The 23,893-nt window shown below is 48.2% G+C and overlaps 1 protein-coding gene across 1 annotated transcript in view; it reads left to right on the plus strand.

Annotated features, from left to right (window-relative positions):
• LOC147679030 (glutathione S-transferase theta-1-like) overlaps positions 1-23,893 on the plus strand; it is a 117,320-nt gene that overhangs the window by 80,412 nt on the left and 13,015 nt on the right. The window lies entirely within an intron of this gene.

Genomic DNA, 23,893 nt, shown 5'->3' on the forward strand with positions numbered 1-23,893 from the left:
GCAGTATAGGGCACATGGCCAATAATAAAGATTGTCCAGCATGGAAAATAGTTTATAGAGTGAGTAGATGTAAGAGACACTATGCCAAGAACTCCAAGGCAAGCCAGAATCTCATGAGAGTGAATGAGGCCGAATTACACATTGAAGAATCTGTGCTACAGGTGATGAGTAAAAGGACATGCATTTTCAATGCAATAGGTCTCACATTTTTTAGAGTAAGAGCTATTTGCATTGTAAATGACCATGTCAATTCAATTCAAATCTTTTATTCGTTTAACCGTTTTGTTAAACATAAAAAGTACATCACATATAGACATTACATCATAAAATCACAGTCACTATTAATACACCTAAAAGTATAAAAGTTAAAAAGATACATTGTCCGAGAAGGTACAATTTTAAAATATTTACAACGATAATACAGATGTCCATATATTCAAAAAAAAATTCGGTTACAACGTTTTGCGAATGGTTATACATGATTTCAGGAAGAGAGCTAAGCTCTTTGCCACATACTGTGAATCAAGATGTTGCAGAGCTAAAAAGGCCGGGCGACAGGTCCTCAACCCCATTTGACGCAGCAGTGGTAAAACCCAGCGCTTGCGTGTTTCTGCGTAGTAATGACAAAACAGTACTATATGCATAGTTGATTGGGAGGAGACCTTGTCGCAAGGACATTTATCAAGGTCACGGGACCAATTTAGGATTCTAGGAAAGGTAACTAATCTAAAAAAGAGGTTAAAGCGTAACCTAGTTAATAGATATTTTTCATAGTTGGAAACATGATACGATAAATATGGCTGAATTCCTAGAGACACCTGAACCATCAAAATATTTACATTTGATTGCTTGGATATTTCATTACACAAACGAAGTTCCCTTAGGTGGGTAAGACAGTGGTGCTTCAAGGTTTTTCTACTCATCTCAGTGATGGATGACGGCTCGATGGTGTACTGTAAAAGGTCAAGATCCTTCAGGAATTTGACTACGTAGTTCAACCATGGGATGTTTTTCCAAGCCGACATCTCAAGACATTCTAAGATAAGTGCACGGGTAAGATGACATTGTGGCTTTGTCCATATTCGATGCCATAGGAGCACTGGTTGGCATTTTATATAGTCTGTTAAGTAATCGATTCCAAGTTCTATGTGGCAGCCATATGTGGGGGCGCTCCGTGGAAGGGCCAAGAGGTACCTTAAAAAGCCATTCTGAATTTTTTGCAGTTCGTCAGTGTTTGCGTATCCCCATACCCCGGCTCCGTATGTAGCAATGCTCAAGCCTTTAGCTTGATGGATTTTAAGCAGTACTGGGGGAGATGGTTTACCCATTTTTCTGGAAAAAGACACGAGGGCAGAAGTTGCTCGTTGATAAAGCAATCTCCTGGTGACCATCGCCCTTTTCCAGGTCAGCTTGTCATCTACTAGGATGCCCAGGTAGGGGTATTCCCTAACGCGTTCCAGTTTTGAGTGCTCGATACAAAGATGTTTAGAGCTTTTTATCTTGGGCCCAGATTGCATGACAAAGGTCTTGGTCTTATTGACCTTTAGCCCAAGTGAGAGCATGAAATTGCAATATTTATCAAGCTGCTTCTGGAGTTGTACTAAGGACCTAGCAAGGAGTACGGAGTCATCAGCGTAAAGAAGTGCTGGAATTGGGCGACTGTTGATAGTGGGTAGATCCTGGCACCCCTCTAACATGGCTACTTCCAAGCCATTAGTGTATAAGTTAAATAGGAGGGGGGCAAGGACACAACCCAGCCTTACTCCGCGGTTTACTGGAAAAGAGGGCGTTAACTCCCCAGCCGTACCAAATCTTACGCGGGCCGAGGCGTTAGTATACAGCTCGCGCAAGAAACTGATAAGGGGTGGGTCGACGCCCAACTTGTCCAAGATGGACCACAGCATGGCATGGCTTACACAATCGAACGCCGCACTAAGGTCGACGTAGACCATAAATAAATTGCCCCCTTTTACTCCAACGTACTTCCCAATTAGAAGTGAAAGGTTTAGAGCCTGTTCAACAGTGCCCAACCCCTCCCGGAATCCGTACTGCAGGTCTGTTATGATGTTCTTTTCTGCCGCCCAGTCCTGTAAGCGATCCAGGATTAGGCGACCCGCAACCTTGCCCAACGAGTCCAGGAGGGAGATAGGCCTGTAGCAGGTAGGGTTATTTCTCTCGCCTTTTTTAAAAATTGGGAGCAGTATGGAGGAGGACCAAGAGTCCAGTAGACCGTCTTTTAACGCTGCAGCAATTAGTTGGGTTATTAGCGGGGACCATAAATCTATATTTAGAAGAAAAATATCTAATGGTGCACCATCGGGACCGGGGGCCTTTCCACATTTAGAAGTTGATAGTGCTCTTTTAACCTCTCCAAGGGAGAAGTTCAAGTCAATTGGGTACACCCCTTTATCGGGGGTCCCCAGCACTGGGTTGGATGTTACAGCACAATCCGTTGGGGTGTCGCTAAAGATTTTGGAAAAGTGTGCCACCCACTCGTCTGAGGGTACGGCGACATCCAGGTGCTGATGCAAATTACCCTCGCTTAGGAAGGGAGATTTTACTATTTTCCAAAATAGGGAGGTGTCATTGCTGGTACAACTCTCGTGTAGTTGAGCCCAGAGGTCATTTTTATGGTCTCTCTTACAGCTTAGTTGGGCCTGCTTGTAATTAGATCTTAACAGGGCTATTTTTGTTTGGTCTCTTACTGGATTGTGAAGCTCTTTTTTTAGGGCATTTAAAGCTTTTCGACAAGCCGTATTAAACCAGCCAGGTTCAGTGTGACAGCCTGATTTTCGGGTGCGTGAAAGAACCTTCTGTATAACTTTCAGAATTTCTCCAAAACTAGAAATAATATCCGATGGGGAGGATGACTCGTTCAAACATATGTTTATCCAGGGTAAAGCTTTAGAGATCACTGAACCAGATGTTTCTATTGGGTCTATCCTTGACCATTTCACTGAATAGCCGTTAGTTTTTGCCATGGACAGTGATTTTTGAGTTAGTAAGCTATTTTTTATAGGGTTAGTCGCCCTCGTAGGCAGCTTTAGCTCTATTGTAATGGGAAAATGATCACCTGAAATTTCTGTTCCTGTATTAAACTTAATAACAGTACCCTTTAAAGAACTTGAACAAAGTATAAAATCTATGGTACTAAAACAACCCCTGCCGTGAAAAGTAGACCTGAATTCCACAGGAGGGTCGGTGAGTTCATTGGCATATATCAATTCCAGTGACATTAAGGTAACATTAAGAGAGTCACCCACTAAGGAGTGCGTAAAATGTGACAAAGGGCATTCATTTTCATCTTGAAGGCCACAATCAGAATTTTTATAACGAGAACACAACTGTACATTAAAATCCCCTCCCCAGATTACATTCCAAGTGGCTGATACATACTTTGCGCTTTGTTCGTCTATACAGTGTGAAATTTCGGAGACTATTCTTATGCACTCTGTCGGTTGGAGATTATTATAAAAATTAATCAAACTATATGTTGTACCATTTTTAAAAATGATCAATAAAATTTGGTAACAGGGAGTGTTGCACAGAAGGGAAATATTCCTTACTTCTAACTTGTTGGATATATATACAACAAGACCCCCCTTGGGTCTGCCATGTGTAGAAGGACTAGCGGAAGAGTGGAACGTTAAATACCCTTGAATGTGGAGTGGATCGGTGGTCCAAGTCTCTTGAAAACACATTATTTCATGGGAGGTGACAAAAGCCAACCATGATGCCGATAGCATTCTGGGTCGCAGACCCGCCACGTTCCAGAATAACATAGGCAAGGTGGGAATCAGTGTTTGGCCAATCTTAGATGATGGACCAGTCGTAGATGATGACCCTCCATTTTGGGACAGGTTTCGTCGTATTGCTAGGAGGTCAAGATTAGGAGATGGCAACAAACTTTCTTGATTATTATCACTCAGGTTGACAGGATGGAGCTGACAACCGGCGTGATTAGAAATGTGAATATCCAGTGGATCTATCGACGTGTCCATTATTACAGAGGGCATTGTTGTAGTTGGCAAATGAATCGGTGCGAGTGTCGGTACAGGAGAGTCAATTTGTGTGGGAGGGGAAGGGCCCGGGGTGGTGGAGAGCCCACCAGGCAGATCAGTTACTGTTGGTGGTCAGTCGACCATTTCCAGGCAGTCATACCTATTGTACGTGGGGACGCCAGTCCAATCCGACAGGGGCATGGGGTTTCTACCTCCTTGACCCTGCCAGTTTGACCGATCCGAGTTTCTAAACCTAGTCCCAACTTGAGTCCAATTCCACTCCAAGGATGGTGCAGGATAGTGGGCTGGAGGGTAGAAGAAAGCTAGCCTTTTAGTTCCTATACCATCGGAAGATGTTTGCTCATCCCTTGGACAAATGTGCTCTGCAGTTTGGGGATCTTCGAAAGTTATTATAATGCAGTCACCTTGGATGGTTTTTTGCTCCTTCCCTATCCAGGGGACTCTGCGGACTGAAATAATGTTGTTATTTGAAAATGGAGGAAATGGTCGATTTATCGTTAACCAATGGAGTACCTTATTTTTTAATGACCATCCGGGTTCCTCAGAGTTGATATGCAACGCTGGAACCCCGGTCATGATAACTACATATGGTGTTGCTTCTGGAGGGAGGTGAACAGGACGGAATGAATTGTGCCTTGTATTATAAGCCGCGTTCTTAATGGCTGGTGGATTAGGTGGATAGCGTGTCTTTGGTGCTGAGGGTTTGTTAATCGGTTGGGTTGGCGGCCCGGGCAGAGAGGGAATAATAGCTTTTTTATTTACAGCATGATTAACTGGTGTTTGCTGTGATGAACTTGCAATTGTATGGGCAGGAGTGTGAGTAGAAGAGTGGTGAGCTACCGCTGTGGTAGTTACCACTTTGGGAATTTGTTGAGTTTGTTGTGGTAGAGGGGCTCCTGAGTTTGTCAAGTTTGGTTTAGGCTGTTGGGATACAAGGACAGCAGAGGTAGAAGACGTAGGTTTCTTAGATTTTATATCAGATGTTAAGGTTGCTAATAGCTTTTCGATCTTAGATAACGCCAATTTAACAGGTTTAAGATGACTTTTAATTATTGCCTCGAATGAAGCTAGGATATGGGGGTCTAGCTCCGGGAGAACCCGCCCATTACCTAAATTACCGTTTGAAACAGTAATAGGATGGTCGGAAGGAGGATTAATTATTTCCGACGTTGTTAAGGTGGTAGACTGTTGGCGGGTTTCAGATTGGATCAGGGGTTGAGCTAATGTAGGAGAATCATCGTTCAATTGAAACGGGGAGGGCTGTTGTGAATCATTATTGATTAGTATAGGGTTATTGGGATCTTTCTTACCCTGACTCTTTTTCGGTATAGCCCCTTCTCGTTGTCCCCTAACCGTGTGGGATTGAGGGATCTCCTCCGTGTTGGAAAAAAGGATGGGAGTTCTCTCAATCGAACGAGAGGGATGGGGTGAGGGGAGTTGGGATACTTGCGTGATAGACAGATCTATGGATACTGATAGATCCACTATACCTGGAACTGACGGGGTCTCATGATGTAAGTCAGGGAGTGGGAGACGTTGCGGGGTTACAGCAGCAGCCAGTAGGCCTAATGACGAACGCCTTGCTGCTGCTAAATCTTGAGAGACCCTTCTCTCTAACAAAAGAACACCCTGGTTAATTGCGTCATTGGCCTTTGCAATGAATTGGTCTATTGGACCTACAATCTGCGCAACATGCGCAGCTTTGCTGTTTCTTGTTACTCTGGGAGACATATTAGTAAAATACACAGTAAAGAATTACAGTGCAAAAATAATGAAAACAGTCCGACAGAAAGACGTAGCAGTACTAATGAAGTAAGTTGCGAAATTTACTTTTTTTTGGGCAATCAAGGAATTGTTAATAAGGTGGCCCAGTCCAGTCTTACCAGGCTGTAACGGGCTAGAACGGGCCCGCCCTTGGCCCGGGCTTCGCCCGGCGTCCCGCTCGCGTCCCGCGAGACGGGGGTGACGCGCTATTTCTGCGCCTCCTGGCGCGCAGATGGCGCGGCCTGCGCCGCTTTGATTGCTGGGGATTGTAGTTGTAAAGATCCCCCCTCGCACCGCACTCCACTCGGCTGCGTGACTCAGGATATCAAGAGAGTCGGGCAGCGGGAGGCGGGAGGACAGGCAGCCAAGGGTTGATGGGCTCTGAAAGTTCCGACGGCTCAAGGCAGGTAGGCGGCGAGATTTTCCACTTCTGGACAGCTTCCCCCCCTCGACCGGGGTGACGCGCTATTTCTGCGCCTCCTGGCGCGCAGATGGCGCGGCCTGCGCCGCTTTGATTGCTGGGGATTGTAGTTGTAAAGATCCCCCCTCGCACCGCACTCCACTCGGCTGCGTGACTCAGGATATCAAGAGAGTCGGGCAGCGGGAGGCGGGAGGACAGGCAGCCAAGGGTTGATGGGCTCTGAAAGTTCCGACGGCTCAAGGCAGGTAGGCGGCGAGATTTTCCACTTCTGGACAGCTTCCCCCCCTCGACCGGGGTGACGCGCTATTTCTGCGCCTCCTGGCGCGCAGATGGGGCGGCCTGCGCCGCTTTGATTGCTGGGGATTGTAGTTGTAAAGATCCCCCCTCGCACCGCACTCCACTCGGCTGCGTGACTCAGGATATCAAGAGAGTCGGGCAGCGGGAGGCGGGAGGACAGGCAGCCAAGGGTTGATGGGCTCTGAAAGTTCCGACGGCTCAAGGCAGGTAGGCGGCGAGATTTTCCACTTCTGGACAGCTTCCCCCCCTCGACCGGGGTGACGCGCTATTTCTGCGCCTCCTGGCGCGCAGATGGCGCGGCCTGCGCCGCTTTGATTGCTGGGGATTGTAGTTGTAAAGATCCCCCCTCGCACCGCACTCCACTCGGCTGCGTGACTCAGGATATCAAGAGAGTCGGGCAGCGGGAGGCGGGAGGACAGGCAGCCAAGGGTTGATGGGCTCTGAAAGTTCCGACGGCTCAAGGCAGGTAGGCGGCGAGATTTTCCACTTCTGGACAGCTTCCCCCCCTCGACCGGGGTGACGCGCTATTTCTGCGCCTCCTGGCGCGCAGATGGCGCGGCCTGCGCCGCTTTGATTGCTGGGGATTGTAGTTGTAAAGATCCCCCCTCGCACCGCACTCCACTCGGCTGCGTGACTCAGGATATCAAGAGAGTCGGGCAGCGGGAGGCGGGAGGACAGGCAGCCAAGGGTTGATGGGCTCTGAAAGTTCCGACGGCTCAAGGCAGGTAGGCGGCGAGATTTTCCACTTCTGGACAGCTTCCCCCCCTCGACCGGGGTGACGCGCTATTTCTGCGCCTCCTGGCGCGCAGATGGCGCGGCCTGCGCCGCTTTGATTGCTGGGGATTGTAGTTGTAAAGATCCCCCCTCGCACCGCACTCCACTCGGCTGCGTGACTCAGGATATCAAGAGAGTCGGGCAGCGGGAGGCGGGAGGACAGGCAGCCAAGGGTTGATGGGCTCTGAAAGTTCCGACGGCTCAAGGCAGGTAGGCGGCGAGATTTTCCACTTCTGGACAGCTTCCCCCCCTCGACCGGGGTGACGCGCTATTTCTGCGCCTCCTGGCGCGCAGATGGCGCGGCCTGCGCCGCTTTGATTGCTGGGGATTGTAGTTGTAAAGATCCCCCCTCGCACCGCACTCCACTCGGCTGCGTGACTCAGGATATCAAGAGAGTCGGGCAGCGGGAGGCGGGAGGACAGGCAGCCAAGGGTTGATGGGCTCTGAAAGTTCCGACGGCTCAAGGCAGGTAGGCGGCGAGATTTTCCACTTCTGGACAGCTTCCCCCCCTCGACCGGGGTGACGCGCTATTTCTGCGCCTCCTGGCGCGCAGATGGCGCGGCCTGCGCCGCTTTGATTGCTGGGGATTGTAGTTGTAAAGATCCCCCCTCGCACCGCACTCCACTCGGCTGCGTGACTCAGGATATCAAGAGAGTCGGGCAGCGGGAGGCGGGAGGACAGGCAGCCAAGGGTTGATGGGCTCTGAAAGTTCCGACGGCTCAAGGCAGGTAGGCGGCGAGATTTTCCACTTCTGGACAGCTTCCCCCCCTCGACCGGGGTGACGCGCTATTTCTGCGCCTCCTGGCGCGCAGATGGCGCGGCCTGCGCCGCTTTGATTGCTGGGGATTGTAGTTGTAAAGATCCCCCCTCGCACCGCACTCCACTCGGCTGCGTGACTCAGGATATCAAGAGAGTCGGGCAGCGGGAGGCGGGAGGACAGGCAGCCAAGGGTTGATGGGCTCTGAAAGTTCCGACGGCTCAAGGCAGGTAGGCGGCGAGATTTTCCACTTCTGGACAGCTTCCCCCCCTCGACCGGGGTGACGCGCTATTTCTGCGCCTCCTGGCGCGCAGATGGCGCGGCCTGCGCCGCTTTGATTGCTGGGGATTGTAGTTGTAAAGATCCCCCCTCGCACCGCACTCCACTCGGCTGCGTGACTCAGGATATCAAGAGAGTCGGGCAGCGGGAGGCGGGAGGACAGGCAGCCAAGGGTTGATGGGCTCTGAAAGTTCCGACGGCTCAAGGCAGGTAGGCGGCGAGATTTTCCACTTCTGGACAGCTTCCCCCCCTCGACCGGGGTGACGCGCTATTTCTGCGCCTCCTGGCGCGCAGATGGCGCGGCCTGCGCCGCTTTGATTGCTGGGGATTGTAGTTGTAAAGATCCCCCCTCGCACCGCACTCCACTCGGCTGCGTGACTCAGGATATCAAGAGAGTCGGGCAGCGGGAGGCGGGAGGACAGGCAGCCAAGGGTTGATGGGCTCTGAAAGTTCCGACGGCTCAAGGCAGGTAGGCGGCGAGATTTTCCACTTCTGGACAGCTTCCCCCCCTCGACCGGGGTGACGCGCTATTTCTGCGCCTCCTGGCGCGCAGATGGCGCGGCCTGCGCCGCTTTGATTGCTGGGGATTGTAGTTGTAAAGATCCCCCCTCGCACCGCACTCCACTCGGCTGCGTGACTCAGGATATCAAGAGAGTCGGGCAGCGGGAGGCGGGAGGACAGGCAGCCAAGGGTTGATGGGCTCTGAAAGTTCCGACGGCTCAAGGCAGGTAGGCGGCGAGATTTTCCACTTCTGGACAGCTTCCCCCCCTCGACCGGGGTGACGCGCTATTTCTGCGCCTCCTGGCGCGCAGATGGCGCGGCCTGCGCCGCTTTGATTGCTGGGGATTGTAGTTGTAAAGATCCCCCCTCGCACCGCACTCCACTCGGCTGCGTGACTCAGGATATCAAGAGAGTCGGGCAGCGGGAGGCGGGAGGACAGGCAGCCAAGGGTTGATGGGCTCTGAAAGTTCCGACGGCTCAAGGCAGGTAGGCGGCGAGATTTTCCACTTCTGGACAGCTTCCCCCCCTCGACCGGGGTGACGCGCTATTTCTGCGCCTCCTGGCGCGCAGATGGCGCGGCCTGCGCCGCTTTGATTGCTGGGGATTGTAGTTGTAAAGATCCCCCCTCGCACCGCACTCCACTCGGCTGCGTGACTCAGGATATCAAGAGAGTCGGGCAGCGGGAGGCGGGAGGACAGGCAGCCAAGGGTTGATGGGCTCTGAAAGTTCCGACGGCTCAAGGCAGGTAGGCGGCGAGATTTTCCACTTCTGGACAGCTTCCCCCCCTCGACCGGGGTGACGCGCTATTTCTGCGCCTCCTGGCGCGCAGATGGCGCGGCCTGCGCCGCTTTGATTGCTGGGGATTGTAGTTGTAAAGATCCCCCCTCGCACCGCACTCCACTCGGCTGCGTGACTCAGGATATCAAGAGAGTCGGGCAGCGGGAGGCGGGAGGACAGGCAGCCAAGGGTTGATGGGCTCTGAAAGTTCCGACGGCTCAAGGCAGGTAGGCGGCGAGATTTTCCACTTCTGGACAGCTTCCCCCCCTCGACCGGGGTGACGCGCTATTTCTGCGCCTCCTGGCGCGCAGATGGCGCGGCCTGCGCCGCTTTGATTGCTGGGGATTGTAGTTGTAAAGATCCCCCCTCGCACCGCACTCCACTCGGCTGCGTGACTCAGGATATCAAGAGAGTCGGGCAGCGGGAGGCGGGAGGACAGGCAGCCAAGGGTTGATGGGCTCTGAAAGTTCCGACGGCTCAAGGCAGGTAGGCGGCGAGATTTTCCACTTCTGGACAGCTTCCCCCCCTCGACCGGGGTGACGCGCTATTTCTGCGCCTCCTGGCGCGCAGATGGCGCGGCCTGCGCCGCTTTGATTGCTGGGGATTGTAGTTGTAAAGATCCCCCCTCGCACCGCACTCCACTCGGCTGCGTGACTCAGGATATCAAGAGAGTCGGGCAGCGGGAGGCGGGAGGACAGGCAGCCAAGGGTTGATGGGCTCTGAAAGTTCCGACGGCTCAAGGCAGGTAGGCGGCGAGATTTTCCACTTCTGGACAGCTTCCATGTCATTTACCAATGTGTTTTGGTTTGGAGTGTAGTGGAAGCATGAACAGAAACACAGCTGCAGCATTGCCCAGAGGACGTACAACGAGGAATTACCACTGGGAACAGAGAAGCAGCTGTAGCACTGTCTAGAGGACTTAGAATAAGGAATTACAGATGAGACCAGAGAAGCAGGTAGCAGCACTGTGTAGAGGACTTAGAATGAGGAATTACCGACAGGACCAGAGAAAGAGATAGCAGCATGGTCTAGAGGACTTAGAAGGAGGAAATACTGACAGGACCAAAGATGCAGCTGCAGCACTGCCTGTAGGACTTAGAATGAGGAATTACTGATGAGACCAGAGAAGCAGCTGCAGCACTGTCTAGAGGACTTAGAACGAGGAATTACCACTGGGACCAGAGAAGCAGTTGCAGCACTGTCTAGAGGACTTAGAACGAGGAATTACCGATGAAACCAGAGAAGCAGGTAGCAGCCCTGTCTAGGGGACTTAGAATGAGGATTTACCACTGGGACCAGAGAAGCAGCTGCAGCACTGCTTAGAGGAACAAGAATGAGGAATTACCACTGGGATCAGACAAGCAGGTTGCAGCACTAGCTAGAGGACTAAGAATGAGGAATTACCACTGGGATCAGACAAGCAGGTTGCAGCACTAGCTAGAGGACTGAGAATGAGGAATTACCTTCAGAACAACACAGCTACAGCACTGCCTAGAGGATTTAGAATGAGCAATTACTGACGGTGCCAGAGTACCCATTGTAGTCTGGGTTTGCCCTAGCAAAAAGTGACGGAGAAGAAAAAGACCAATCAGAACCGTCTGAAGATGCAGGAGATAAAGGAGAAGAACTCCTGCAATGATGCTTATTATAAGCCTGCAACATCTTCTTTATTATCTCCTGGAGGCATGCCTCTGATACAGAAGGTGAAGGGCATCTACTACCCCCTTTGCAAACGCCCTGAAGGAGCCTGCCAGGGTAGGCGTGACACACTTTATGAGTGTGCCTCCAGATTGCTGAACAGCAGTGCGCCAGGACTACAGTCAGAGTGGAGCACATATAGGCAAAACGGGACCTGACGGGAAATTCCTCCCAATGCCTGAACAAAAACCAAGGGAAAAGAAAGGACTAGCAGGCAGAAACATAGCCACTGCAGGCAAAAGAGAAAGAGAGCAGAGGCAGAGCCTCCGAACTCCAATATTCTAGGACTAACCAAGAGAAGGATACTGATGTCCCAGACAACAGGAGGAACCTCAAGTCTTTGAAAATAGAGGGAAACTCATTAAACAATGTGAGGCCAATGAACCTTGGGCCTCATTTATGAAAAGTGACGCATCGCTGCTTGAAAACAGCGATGCATCACTTTTCATTGCGCCCTCCTTGCGATACCAATGATACGTCATATTTACAGTATGATGCATCATTGCGCAAGGAGTTACAGATACGTCAGTATTTCTGACGTATCTGTATGGCGCAAAAGTGACGCATTGCTGGAGCGTGTCACAAAAGTGAAGCAACTCCAGCAATCTGTCCTTTCACACGGGGCAAGCCCCATGTGAAAGGGCCTGCGTCAGTCTTACGCCTGCTGTGAGGCAAACGTAAGATATTGACGCATTTGCAACCTAGAAGTGGCGCAGTGAAATCTCATAGATTTCACTGCGTCACTTCTACGACCCTTTCTTGCGTCAATACGCCCCCCTTGCATACATTATACCTGGCGCAGGTATAATGTGGCGCAGGGGTTTACAAAGTGAAGCATCAACCTAGATGCGTCACTTTGTAAATATGGCGCAACAAGGCGCATTTTTACGCCACTGGTGCGTCACAAAAAATGACGCACCGGCGGCGTAAAAGTGACGCACAGCCTCATAAATGAGGCCCCTGGAATCCACAGCTCACAGAATCCTCAAGGGGAATAAGCACCAACCACTCAAACAACCCTCAACCCCTGCATGCGTAGGAAACTGCAACCGGTTAGGAACTGCAGAAATCAAAAGGACAATGCCTGTGACACCCCTTCAGCCACCTTTTCACCTTCTTCTATCCCAATTAGCTCTCTGACTTGAAGAGGTGCGGCACCCGAGCAGCTGCTTACAACCAGCATGGCTCTCGAGCTGCTTAATTTCTCATACCAGCAGCACCTGAGCAGCCGCTAACAAGCATGGCTCTGCTCTCGAGCCACCTTGACTCTCAGAACTGCGGTGCCCGAGCAGTTGCACCCAAACGGAGCATGGCGCACAAGTAGTCGCCACAGAGGAAAGGGTGCAAAGAGCCTTCCACACCTGTAATTGACTCAAAGAAATAAACAGTGCATGGGCAGCCGCACGCGACTTACAGCGGTGCCCAGGTTGTCGCTGATAATTATGTGTATAAACAAAGCAGCCGCGTAGCTAGGGGGGGGCGAGGGGGGCGGACCGCCCCAGGCGGCATTCTTTTGGGGGCGGCGGCAGCGCGTCACTGGTGTGACCCATTGCGACGGCCTTTTTATTGTACAGTGCTGCTCTGACACCTTCGGGTAAAATCCACGCTTTTTTAGAATGCATTAAATAAAATCCTGACGTTAAGGCCCTGCAATGATGACACACCCGTTAGTCTGGCACGGTGGGGGGACGTCACATCACGTCACGTCCTGCTTCCAAAGGCGGGGAAGTTGGTTTTTGGAGCAGGAAGCGGCTCGGCCTGGCTCTGCGGGCGCCACCTCTATTATGGAGCTTGAAGCACCTGCCTCCTGCTCACAGCTGCAAGGCCGCCGTCCTGTGCTGTCTCACCCATCCATTACCAAGGCGAGCTGAGCTCACATCATGGAGTCGGTGACCGGCGGTTCCAGCAGCGGCCGCCAGGACAGTCGAGACTCTGAGGACAGCCCTGGACCAAGAAAGCGGGTGGCAAAATGACTTGAAGCAGTGCTTTAAATGGGCCGGTACTCACTGGTACTGAGTACCGGCACTTCACAATTTCCGAGCTGTCAGTACCGGCACTTTTTTTCCAGTCGCGGAGAGTACCGGTACCGTGATTGATGGCATGAGAGGCTAAGGTTTGTTATCGCCTGCAATGCGGGACAAATGCCGCTCTGCGTTTGGATCTCGCAGACCAGAAGGGGACTTTTACAGAGATGCTGCTAATGTTCTGTAGCGCTCATTAGAATTCCACACCCTGCAGGGGTTGGGGAGCGCTTGCTTAACGCTGTGATTAACAGGACAGGGTCGAGGTAGACCCTGCACTGTTGATTAGGCATGAAACGACCATTATGCTGAAAGTGCTTAGCACTCCCACCCCATCCCCTCCTCCCCCCCTGCTAGGTGTGTGAAATAGCCTGGCCTCGGGCTGCTGGTCAGTAAGCCGGTTTTTGTATGTTTGTTTTTTTCGAACAGGAGCTGCTTTCCTTTGTGTGGCTGCATTTACATGATAACAGCGAGGAATCCCTAGGTGTGAAGGCAGCCCTGCCCAAAGAGCAATGAATAGCAGGGACCGAACGCTGCAGCACTCAAGATGCTCTCTCTGTAAATCCCAGCAGCTGACGCCCTCCTCTTCAGGAACCAGCAGACAAATGTCTTGTTGAAAAGCGCTTCCATTCCGTGCACTTTAAGCGCTTTGCACTCCCTCTTTTACAGGCGCCCATGCGGGGCCGGGAAATGTTTGCAATCCAACTTTCTTCGTTTCTTTCCCATAGATTGGTGAAACTTGGAAAGGGAGAGAAGGGGGAGGGAGTTTACGCAGAAAGGATACCCTTCATCTGCATGACAAAGAAAGACGTGTTAATACCCGACAACAGCCAGGCCCAGCCGAACAAAGGAGTAAATGCTGTGAAGCCGCTGTTTTCATTTTGTGATCGATTTCAGACACAACCGTTCCTTACAAATACAAGGCGGCAAGGTGACAACCTGAGATGAGATAGAAGGAAGGGGGAGGGAAGATTGTAAAAAAAGTGAGGTGACAGCTTAAGTTATAATTACCATTTTTTTCAGATAATACCAGCTAGATATTCGTTTCGTTTTTAAATGGGTGCTTAGGAGTTGTATTTTAATACAAATTCAAATCTGCTGTATTTCTTGAAGTAATTGGTTTAGTTATTGATGAACCACGTGCCTGAAATTCAGGTTAAAACGCTGCCCTGCAGAACTTACAGGGCGTGGCGGAGCTTGCGTGCACTCAGTCACACACACATGCACACACACACTTTCACAGCTTGAAAATAGTTTTGTACTGCTTTTATTTACTAGAAAAAAATATTTACAAAATACAGGCCTCAACATTAAGCGTGCTCTATCAACACAAACAATGAAACACAGGACAACAAATCACAGGCCAGGTGGCAAATTTAGGGTATGGGTACATCATGGAGGGAAGAAGAGGAGGCAAGTGGGGGAAAAAACAATGACAACATTTAAGAGACTTGTGGAGAAAGTAAGTGAGAGGTGGCAGTAAGAGGGGCAGATCCAGAGAGAGAAGGTTAGAGGCTGGGTAGAAATGAGAGGTTAATCGTGAAAGGAGAGTAGACGTGGATGCAAAGACACTGAACCAGAAGGAGATAGGAAGAGCCTGGCCTTAGGGCAAAGGGCTGAAGCAGTGCTTTAAATGGGCCGGTACTCACAGGTTCTGAGTACTGGTACTTCTTATTTTTATCACTGCAATACTGACCCTTCGCCACTACGTAGGAGAGTACCAGTACTCTTGAAAGGTAAGCTCATTGGCTGCTAGTGCTGGTGGGCACTAGGCTGTCCAAGAAGAAGCTGTCTCTGACAGCCAAGGCGCTTCTGTAGTCCTTAGCTCAGCCGCTTTTCTGTACCTCTGCTTATTTCTTTGTGTGTATGCACACTTGAGGATATATAGCATGGTCTCAAACAACAACAAATAACGGTATGACATTAAGAAGTTGCAAATATTACAAAACAAGGAAATTTTTAACATATTACCCTGTTTGCCTTTCACTTTGTGTAATGATTTAACCTGTTTTGTTAACATAAATGCATTTCTGTTGTGTATTGATATGTGCTGCAACCGGTATAGAAGTCAATATGTATCATCATAACTTGACCTTAGCCCCGCCCATAGCCCCGCCCACTTGCCACACCTCTAGGTCATTTTAATGAGTACCTGCACTTATTTTTTCCCATTTAAAGCACTGACTTGAAGTAAGTACCAGCCACCCGACTTTCTATTAACACCATGCTGCTGCAGAAATACACGATCTTTAAAACGGTGCCGTCTGCAGAGGCGCACGCTCTTTGGGGGATAAAATAATCAATAGAGGAATACAGAAGACTGGTGACTGGCAAGATGGGATGCACCAAAGAGGGCTCTAAATAAAAAAGAAAGTAAAGAAATAGGCGGCCTTCAGGGAGAGGCTGCGAGCAGAAGCAAGAGAGGGGGCACAAGAGATGGTAAGTCATGGAAGAGAGAAAGAAAGCACCAGCAGCATCAAGGAAGATGATGGGGGAGTGAGATAATTGAAGAGGGTCGAAGATAATGGCATGGAGAGCGTGAAATGGAGATCGGAATGAGACACGGGTTTGGGACAGTGGTGAGTGGAAGGTTGGTGATGTAAGAAGTTGAGAAATGAAGGGCAGGGGAGAAAATGAAAAGTAAAGCAGGAGGGGCTGATTGGGGGGAAAAGAAAATGACGAAAAGAATGTAAGGGGAGAGCAATGGAATGAAGAGGGAATGAAAGGAGAGCGTAAAGGAGGACATGATGACTGCAGACAGAAGTGTGAGAAAACGAGAGTAAGAAAGAGAGAAGGAGGCAAGAAGGGAAGGACTGAGGACGTGAGAGAGGGAAGGGTAAGGTGGAGATACAGGGAAAGAATTAGTAAAGAAGTGAGGAAAGAATGACCGTGTGAGTGGGAGGGAGATAGAAGAGGAGGCTAGAGGGGGAAGATTTGGGGAGAAATAAGAAAGGGACTGGGAAATAGAAGGAGAGAGGGGAGGAAGGGTTAGAGAAAAGGGATAGGGCCGAGAGGGGCGGAGGCTGTCCTATCATGGAGAGGGGGTGGGGGCTGTGTAAATAAGGGAATCGGGCAAGAGGAATAGGGGAGGGGCAAGGGTCGAAGAGGGAAAGAAGGGGTGTAAAGAAAAGTACAAATCAAATGTTGGAATCCAGGAGGGACAGAAGGAGAAAAGATTGTGAGAGAAAGTATGTGAATAAGGGCGGGAGTAAAGGAGTGAGAATGGAAGGGGACAATAGAGGTTAAACATTGAGGAAAGGAGGCTGCTGAAAAAGAGTGGAAGGGAGAAAGGGGGAAAATATAAGGACGAAGGGAGTGAATGAATAATGGGACGTATGAAGATGGACGAAGGAAGAAAGTGAGAAGGAATAAGGCAGAGAGACCAGACTAGAATAATTAGATACATACTATGTGCAGACGTGTCAGTAACAGCTGTAGTGTTCCTGGTATATCCGCTCTACGAAGTAGGGGAACCAGATACCCATGTTTCCAGCAGGAGCAAATCCCTGAACTTTCCAAGGATGGGAGTGAGGTGGGGGACCAGAGCGTGAACACATTACACCTACAATTGTTTGCATTAGTTCACAATCACATGATATTACCGTGGTGAGTCGAAGCCCACTTCCTATCCAATTCTCGTAGACATACAAAAACCTTTTCCGTGTTTTGACAACACATTCTTTTTGTCTTGATTTTGCACTTGACTTTTATACAGCGCGAATCTGAACCGAAGAAACGCTTTAAAGTAGCACCAGTCATGTTGGCACTGTTCACAATTAGTTTTTAGGCCCGGGCAAATTTGAGTAATGGAATGATTTGCAGGTCCAATATGCTTCATGGCCGGTTGTGCGCGCTATCTACCATACATTGTGTTATGCGAAGGCCTGACGATCTGGGAAACTGTCATATCAGCTGAAGTTGCATTATTCTGGGCTGATTAGAAAAGTCGCTGTTTAGCTACAGGTACACATAAAGAGGAAATATGGAAATTGGAGGGTTTTGGAGGAGCGTAAATTCAGTTTCTACTAAGTAGAACTGAAGTGTTTTTACATATGTGCTTGTTGTTATGTTACACACAACATCTAAAGTAGGTAATTTGCATGCTTTAACACGCTTCAATCAGCCCAAGTTTCTGTTGCACATACCTTGCCACGCATTTGAGGTGAGTAAAATATGCACATAACAGCAGCCCCTTCTCAGGCAGGAGACACCCGATTTTGTTATGCCAAAAATTGCTTTATTGTAGCTGTCTCCTGCCTTAAATGCCTCTGCTTCAATATGGGAGTGCTGGCTCACAGGCCACATCGATGTGCCTGCTGTCTCGAAACGGGTCTCTATCGGGCTGTTTTGGGCCCTGGCACTTTTTTTCCAGACTGCAGTGACAGCAAACTGCTGTTACTGCAGTCCGGGAAAAAAAACGGATCACCTGTGCCAGGGCTCAAAACAGAGCCCGATAGAGACCCGTTTCGAGGCACCCTTTAAAAAACAGCCGGTGCTCAGACCCTTTGAGACCCGGTCCACTTAAAGCCCTGTCTGAGGCTTTCATGCACCCCCATGCTCTATTGTGTCTCAGCGATAATTGCTTAGACTAGCAATACAATTTCAGCCTCAGGTTGTGAATAAATAACGGTCGGCACCGCACACCCTGCTGTTATCTGCAAATTCATTTTTATCAAATTGCTCAGTGTGCCTTTTTCGAGATAAATTACAGTCTGCAGAGGGGTTGTGCCCTCTAAGCTACGCGTGTACCCTTCCATTTCCAGTGCTTTGCAGCCGTTTAACAATCTTCTTACAGTTTCTCTGTGCTCAAATGGGTGTAATTTCGGATATTTATGTTTCCGTTGTTTTTATTGCTTGATTTTCCTTGCGAAAAAAGTGTCACTCATAGTTGAAATGTCACTCATAGTTACACTGACATTATAAAAATGTCACACTTAGCAATCTGAAACCTTGGCAGCTATGCTTCCTTTATGTCCGGCCTGCTGTTGTTCGCCGTACTTCCGGTGCCAGCTGCGCCCCTCCACATGCACAAACCATGAGCTGAACATTGCAGGCATTGCACTGCAACTGCAGAAACGTAAACATGGCTATCTGTTGGACAGTAGGGTGTCGGAGAACTTTCCATAAAGTATAGAACCCTGCGAATGCTGGTAATTTCTAACTTGCACAGACATACAGTTTTACTGATAAAACTAATATAGCGCCCAAACGATGTGTGATAATCAGGTGTCAATCAATCAAACAAACAGGATTTGCATAGCGCTACATATCACCTGTGAGGTTATCTAGGCACTGTGCTGTGGGGGCAGTGCTGCTGCTGAGGGACGTTAATCGAATAACCATGGTTTTAGGCCCTTCCTGAAATCCTGCCGGTGGCAGTCTGTGTGTTCTCATTTGTACTGCCGGTCACCAGTGTATTTAACTGTGTAGCCTTGGACCGTGTCATGTATGTGCATGTAACTTGCATGATCGAGGTAACTATTAGCGGCGATACTACGTGTTTCTCGGTCCTTTTTCCCCAGCAGCCCTCACCCTCCTCCCCAGGGCGGCAATCTGAGGGATAGCCCCGGGCGCCACAAGCTCTAGCTACGCCCCTGAAACAAAGAAACAGGCACAGTACCCAAAACAAACAAACAGGGCCATAATAGGGAAAGACAGGGACCCGCAGACACACTCCTCAACCATGTAAATAAAGTAAAAGAAAAACAAAACACATACAGGACAATCGTCGAGGGTGCCCCAGCACCCCTCCGCAGCCCTACAGTAGACATGCTACACATAATAACAAGCAGTGTTGTGATGGTGCATTACCACAGGCTGTCACTAGGTGTCCCTTGGGACCTCTTTAGGCCACATATGGTACTGCACCCTGCAACATGGCTAGGGAAAGGATATGGCGCAGCGGTGAGACCTGCCGACTGCTGAGCTGAGGATCTGTGTTCCAGTCTGCTCTCAACTGAACATCCTGTGATAATGGGCTGATTGTTTCATTTACCCAAGCCCATGGCTAATTGCGCTTTATAAATAAGCGAGTAATGTAAAATGACAAGAATTTAATACAGCGAACTCGGGGCGGGCAATAAGTGTTGTGCAGGGGGTAGACGACACAGGGAAAGGGCACTGCATCACAAATTATGTGTTAAGTAACCAATCCAAAAAATGAGCAAAACAGAAGTGGTGTTGGAGGGGTGTTGTGGGCCTGCGAGCAGTGTTGTGGGAGGGCAGAGGGGGAGGCACTGGGAGATGAAGGGATGGCAAGCAAATGAAGGGACTCATGCCGCTGCCTGCATCCTCTTTATGCAGCCCCCCTGACCACGAATGACTCACCTGTGAAAAACCTGATGCCTCAATACACCTCCGTACCTACCGCCCCTGGCATGAGTGGAAGTGGACTGAAGGTGTCCCCATGTCCCTGTGCATCGCGAGACCTGAGCCACCTTGCTGGTTCAGCCTGATCTGTTTCCCAGTCCAAACCTGCAGCCTCTTTCTGACTGGACCGATCCCCTTTGACTCACATTGGGCACCCAATGCCGTTACACACCCCTGCACCTGGGTGCCCCAGAGCCTCCTGAGGTGACCTGCTGGCGTGACACGGACTTTGCCTGATACAAGTTCAGGAGATTGATCCAATAAGTCACAATAAAGTGCCCAAATGCAATACATGGTTTTCCCCATAGGATATCATTTGGTACCCGATGCTGAAAAGCACCTCTGGTCCCATAATTTGCTGTGAAGTATCTGTATGCAGTATATGTTTTCCCTCCATAGGATAGCATCGCCACCTCCGAAAACTGCGTGTTGACTTTTGAAACCTAAAAGTATTTCTATCTCGAAATGTACTTACCTGATTTTGATGATCTTGGTGCTAAAACATATATAAAGATACTAGTTATTTGTATAAATTTATGTGGATCTCCGTATTGAGTCGGGTGCATCAATTACTGATTGTGTGTGTATTGCAGATGCCTAACACTACACTTTGATAAGCCTAAGGCTGCTTGACCACCCTGACCCTAGAAGAGCACCTTGGTATTGCTCGAGTAAGTTCCTGTCCACTTATAGGGGAATACCTAGATGCTTTGCACAGTTTACCTATTTTTGGTATACTATATAAAGAGCCAGCTTCCTACAGCCACAATTGAGCACTATGGGGTGGAAGCTTAGGACAGTGCAAGTTTCTCACAGGGCCTGTCAGTGGGTCATATAAGTGTTCAAAATACATGGTTATTCAATCCTTGGTCTCTTTGCAGAGTGCACAGAGCAAAAGTCATGTATTCTAGTCACAATTGTGATTCAGTGCAAATGTATGTCTAAAGGAGGTTCACAGTTATCAAAATATTGACACGGTGAAAGCAAAGAAAATACATTCATTACAGATGAGTGGATGTTCTGTGTGTTGGGGGTGGGGCGTGAAGTCAAATAGATGCAAGGAACTGCATTCAGGAGATCATGAAAAGAGGGTGCTGAAGAAGACAAAGATGAGGTTTTAAGATATGCAGATTTGGCAATAAAAAGGGTGCAAATGTCTAACAGAGTGAACATAACAGGTGTGATTGAGACACTGAAGATCACTACCCCTTTCACAGGCCGCAGTAAAATTTAGTTAACAGTTTTACAATTTCCAGACTGAAACATTTTAAATATTAATGATTAATAACAAAATCATTATCGCTACTAATTTACTTTAAATATCTAACAACCACTGACAAAGCCAAAATGTCTGGCTGGTTTTAGGTGTATGTCAGTTGTTGTGTTCTGTGAATGGAAGCAATAACAGAATGGATACAGAGGAAACAAAATACTAATCGAGTAGCCCACTATCAAAATCTCTGAACTTTAGATTGCGTATTAAAGTCACTCCCTTAATTATACAGGGCACACCCCTTTTTTGTGCATCCCACTTAAAACCCTGCCTCCAGTGCTTCCAATGCTGTACCATGCTAACCCCTTCTTTGTGCTGTCCTTCAGTTCTCCTTGTTCCCCTTAGTGATCTTTTCGTGTGCTCTCCCCTGGAGCATGCTCTTTGGTGTAAACACCATGATAGAAACTTGAATTTTAATTTCAAGCAGATGGAAAAATAATTGTTTTTTGGTGCATGCCTCTGCGCGGAGATGTGAAGAAACCAATAGGGAAGTAGTGGTAACAGGCAACTCTTGCTAATGTAGCCAACTCCACAGTCAGTTTCTGGGGTATTCAGTTCTCATATATTGGCAAATTAGGAAACCCAGGCATAAGGCCAATATGATTTTCTCAAATTCAAAGAGTTTGGCAAACTAGCCAAACTAAAACTGCAATGTAGTAGTGCTTGCTCCAAGGGCTGTAACTTTCACGCTTGAGCTTATTTGGTAAACACACCATGAGACTGGGTGTTGTTGTCTGTCACAGAGTTGTAGCCAATGAGGTCCAGTCCAGTTGTTTAAATCTCCTATTTATAGCAGCCTGATTATGAGTTCTTTCATTGCTGGCACAATATGAGTATAGAGGAGTAAATTCAAAAAGTGATTGGCAAAAACTCATAATCCACCCACATGGGGAGGCTGGGATTATAATCCATTTTTCTTGGTCCCACAATTTTCACTCAGCCTACTAGACACCAACCATTTTGGGGTAGTTCTGAAGACACAACCCTTCTCAGGTAAATGCCACTATGATTGGGTCCATACCCACATTTATGTTATATTGTTTAGTACTAGCAGGTTTAGGTAATGGTACAGCTGGAATTTAAATGTTGAGTTTTCCACAGCTAAAATCTATCCACTGGACTACATCTGCCCACTTGTTGAGGGGATGCTATCATTGCTATTTTTATAGCATTCACTACATGCATCAGACCTTGTTTGGAAGCACTCGTAAAGTTTGCAGAAAAGAAGAGAAAATGTCATAAAAAGATGATGACAACTGGGTGTTTTTCTTTGGGCTCTGGGGCAGTAAGTGAAAAAGGGGCAAAGTTAGTGGTGGATACTGCTGTGTTCTATTGGTGTCCCAGGAACAAGATATTGTTTTATTCCAAGAAAGGGAGGGACTAAAATTTCCCTGGAAGGAATGATAAAAACTTTAGTATTTGAATCAATTCATTGCATCAACACAGGATAGATGAAAGTCGAAACCTGCAATGGGAATCAAGTCAGAAGCACTAATTGTAGCATTTAATAGCTCACATAATCTTACACATTGAATTGTTACATGCCTTTGGTGCACTGTGGCCCTGGTGCAGTGCACAAACACCCTTCATTGTCACAGAGAGAGAGAGAAAATTAGGGGGTAAGGACCGCAGCTAACATAACTTAGAATACAAGTTTGCTGGTGAGGGGAAAAAAAAAACAGAAAGACTGTTTAGTGAAAACCATAAATGAGTTACGCTCACCCAATAAAAAAGATGAGTTTGTCAGATTTTTAGGTATGCATGTGTTTTGGAAACAGTTCAAGAAACATGAGAAATGTATTCAAAGAAACAGAATTGAAGTAGCATGGTAGGTGTGAAGAAGTTTTTTGGGATATTAAAGATGCTTTAGAGAAGGCGCCAAACATACAAAGCATTTTAATCCAAGAGATTAAATCACCTAAATGCCAGATGCACATTAGACAAGATTGGGAGCAGTTTTTGTACAAGACAAAAACTAAGGGCTAATCTAGATCTTAGTGGACGGGCTACTCGGTCACAATGGTGCCGGATATCCAGTCCGCCGAAATTTACATCCAATAGGATATCATGGGATTTATATTTCGGAGGATGGGATATCCTTCGTCGTTGTGACAGAGTAACCCGTCTGCTGAAATCTAAATCAGGCTCTTTAGCTTTTATGTCTATATGCTGGAAAGGGGCAAATTAAAATTACTTGGTAATAGAGAAATAAGCATTAGCTGTGTTTTGGGCAATGAGAAACCTAAACGCTTTTATATGGGGTAGGTAATTTAGACTAGTAACCGAACAAGGAAGAAGGATTGGACTCCAATATGTTGGTAGAAAGTTGCATTACAGGAATATGTCTATGATGTGACATATTCCTAGGAAAAAAAGTCTCATCGCAGACTGTCTATCAAGGTTACCTAAGTAGAAAATTTACCTTGAGTGTCCTAATAACCATTATCAGCAAGAGGAAGAAATAGAGGTTTTGTGCAATAGGGGTTGAGGTTATACTGAAAGATGAGTAACTACGGGAGTTGCATGAGACTCTATGCTTCAAAGAGGAGTGTAACAAGCTAAAAAGAATGTGGCATGGGAAAGAAAATTGTAGTGAAGAATGTCAGAAATTCAAGTGGGTAAAATATAAGTTATTATCAAAACGAGACCAAATCATATTTAGAGAAGAAAGAAATACGATTTTGAAGAAAGAATGTACAGACTTGGTACAAATGCGCCATTCAGGTATTAGTAAAACAAAGGCAAGACTAAGGTGGGGACTACTGGTTGCCAGAATTACATAAACAGAAGTAGAGAGAAACTAAACAATGTGTGGAATGTTCATAAAGTGACAAAAGTTGAAGACTAGAAAATAATCAATGATAGAGAGAGATCTACCTAATACTACACCATGTGATGCCTTAGCAATAGACACTACAGGTCCATTGAAAAATGTTAGAT

This window comes from Lissotriton vulgaris, chromosome 11, assembly GCF_964263255.1.
Source record: "Lissotriton vulgaris chromosome 11, aLisVul1.2, whole genome shotgun sequence".
NCBI classification, from domain to species: Eukaryota; Metazoa; Chordata; class Amphibia; order Caudata; family Salamandridae; genus Lissotriton; species Lissotriton vulgaris.